We start from the raw sequence: 3,227 nt of genomic DNA, 5'->3' as shown, positions 1-3,227 counted from the left end.
CTCTCTCTGCCCCCCCCCCCTTCATGCTCTGTCTCTCTCTGTCCCAAAAATAAATAAAAACATTGAACAAAAAATTTAAAAAAAAAATAAAAAATAAAATTATTTCTAGTTATAAATTTATGTGTCTTCCATAAAAATTTTCTTATTCCCTACTTTGTGGAGTCTACAAGTAGATATCCCAAGCCTTATTTTATTCTAAGAAGTTTTCCATATAACAGCCCCAAAGCTTCTGGAAGTATACACACACACACACACACACACACACACACACACACACACAATATTCCTAACCCAAAAAGAACCCTTTTTTTTTTTTTAATTTTTTTTTTCAACGTTTATTTATTTTTGGGACAGAGAGAGACAGAGCATGAACGGGGGAGGGGCAGAGAGAGAGAGGGAGACACAGAATCGGAAACAGGCTCCAGGCTCTGAGCCATCAGCCCAGAGCCTGACGGGGGGCTCGAACTCCTGGACCGCGAGATCGTGACCTGGCTGAAGTCGGACGCTTAACCGACTGAGCCACCCAGGCGCCCCAAAAAGAACCCTTTATGTATCAACATGAAAATGTATACATAGACTTGATGAATTTTCTCTTTTCTAGTTTTCTTTTTAATCATGACATTTGCCTTTTTTTTCTTTAACAGGCTTTAATTATCTTCTTTCTTGTTTAAGACTATGTGGTAAACACAACTGGAGCCTGTGCCCTCTGCACAGAGACTCTGGTGTGTGTCTTTACAAGATGGTCAGTGAATTCCTGATAGGGAGACTTGATGAACATTCTCTTTCCAGAGGTCAGGGAGGGGAGACAGGTGTAGGTCTTGGGAATCAAAAGTGGCCTTGGTGAAGTTGCCCGGGGGGCAGGGCAGACCCTGGCTGGCATGTAGCAGGCGTCAGTACTGTCATCGTCCGTATCTTCTTGGGCTCAGGGACGGAGACAGTGCCAGTGCGACCAGCACAGAGCGACAGCGGCTGCTCACCCTGCATGGGACAGTGTGGGGCCTGATGATCTTGTTCCCCGAGTCACCTCGCCACACAGGTCACTGGAAAGCTTGGCGGAGATTATGGCCTCACGGATAGCAGTGGCTACCTCCCTGGAGCACTTAACACCCAGTTAAGTCCACAATGGACGTGTCCATTGTCCTCTCCAATGACAACAAATACCTAGAAACCTGGTCCACTGGGAGTCTGCTTTTGTGCCAACATAGTCTTCAAAACCTTATCCTTGAGGGATGCCCCCAGGAAAAACTCAGTAATCTCATATTCCTTGGTGGGCAGGGAGAAGAGATAGATCTCCTCCAGGAAGTGATCTTCATGTCTTTGACCAGGCGGCACAGCTTGGTCATGGGGATCCACTCCTTTTCCTTGGCCTTGACTCTGTGAGCTCTGTGGTCTTGGCGGCTTCGACTCCCACCACAACCCTGACCCCTGGATGCTGCTGTAAAAGCCACCAGAAGCTACCGCTCTGGCCTCCCATCACAGGACCCTTCCACAGCACTGGTGTCTTCCACCATTTGGTGTTTTCTCTTTTCTCAGGGAAGCACATTTGCCTTTTAAAAGGTGGGGACAGGGGTGTCTGGGTGGCTCAGTCCATTAAAGCCTCTGACTTCTGCTCATGTTATGACCTCAGTGTTCACAAGTTAGAGCCCAAGCCTTATGTTGGGCTCTGCTGACAGCTCAGAACCTGGAGCCTGCTTCATATTCTGTCTCCCTCTCTCTCTGCCCCTCCCTGGCTCACACTCTCTCAATAAATAAACAAAGAAACAAACATTTAAATAAAAGGTGGGGAGAAAGTGATAGTCCTTTGTCCTCAGGAAGGAGTTTGTGTATGTCTTTTAGGAGAAGAGAAATGTGTATATCCCTGTTTCTTCAGTTGATATTAGCGTGATAATTTTAGTACCTTTTTACAGATCTTCTGTGAAAAGCTGGCAGCCTTACTCTAAAACTCTGGCATCTCGTTATATTCACAGACCAGAATTCTAATCCTCTCCCCTCCCCAGTTATCTGTATATCTACCTCCAATAAGGGCTCAAGGTATTTTTTTAGAAGTATAATATCTTGACCAAGTCCTCTGGAACCTCCACTGGGAAGGTGAAAGAACTAGGGGTATTCCTTAATGGCCAGGTGATGGCATATTCCCAGACCAAGAATAAGAAGTCTGCTACCAGAATTGTAATTTAGTTTGTGTGCAGTGCCAAAAGAGAAAAAAGAAATTGAAGTCAGTACAAAGTAGAAATTCCTGCCTAGAACTGAGACTATTAATCATATGAGAAGTAAAGTTTGGGACAGAATGAGTATTTCCAGAATCAAGGTATAGGTAGGTTAACATCCAGGTTGGTTTCTTTTGTGACGGAAAAGCCTCCGTGCAACTTTGGAGATCTCCGTCACATACATGCAAAAGGGATGAGTTTTTATAGCTTTTCAGATACTTCTATAAAAAGTAAGATGCCATAGTCATTCTAGATTGGGTGCATGGTAAGACTTGAGGATAAAATGAATATGTAACAGAAATCTTAACTGAAGAACTTCCAGACTTTTGAGAAGATTGTTTTCAGGGCACTCTGTTATTAAATGTTTTGGATGCTGCTTCTACAAACTTTGCATACAGTTTTGGCAGTTCTAGAACCACAGATGTTCTTTTTCTTTTTTTAATGTTTATTTTTGAGAGACAGACAGAGCATGAGCAGGGGAGGGGCAGAGAGAGGGAGACACAGAATCTGAAGCAGACTCGAGGCTCTGAGCTGTCAGCACAGAGCCTGACGTGGGGCTCAAACTCAAAAACTGTGAGATGATGACCTAAGCCAAAGTCAGATGGTTAATTAATCAACAGAGCTACACAGGAGGCCCTTTTTTTTTTTATTGTTTATTTATTTTGAGAGAGAGAGCTAGTGGGGGAGGGACAGAGAGTGGGAGAGATAGAGAATCCCAAGCAGGCTCTGCTCTGTCATCACAGAGCCTGAAGTGGGGCTTGAACTCATGACCTGAGCCAAAATCAATAGTTGGACGCTTAGCTGACTGAGCAACTGAGGCATCCCCGGATATTCTTAATAGTGGTGCTAGCTCAGGTGATTTTCAGGTTTGACCCCAAGCTGATAACCTATTGATTTCAATTTTGCATGGGATTGATTATAAAGAGTACCTAGCTCAGAACCATCCACATAAGGGTTTGTCCAATGTCAAGTCTGAGACAGTATATCACTGTATTGCCATTTGGGGTAGAGGATGTTAAT

At 44.3% G+C, this 3,227-nt stretch overlaps 1 pseudogene; it reads right to left on the bottom strand.

Annotated features, from left to right (window-relative positions):
- Window positions 1–594: 594 nt before the first annotated feature.
- On the bottom strand, window positions 595–1,435 carry LOC121024200 (40S ribosomal protein S2-like; annotated as a pseudogene).
- Between the last annotated feature and the right edge of the window lie 1,792 nt (window positions 1,436–3,227).

Source organism: Herpailurus yagouaroundi, unplaced genomic scaffold, assembly GCF_014898765.1.
Source record: "Herpailurus yagouaroundi ecotype Mexico unplaced genomic scaffold, PumYag 61134, whole genome shotgun sequence".
NCBI lineage: Eukaryota > Metazoa > Chordata > Mammalia > Carnivora > Felidae > Herpailurus > Herpailurus yagouaroundi.
Note: the sequence above shows the minus strand (reverse complement) of the source record. Positions and strands in the feature narration are given on the sequence as shown.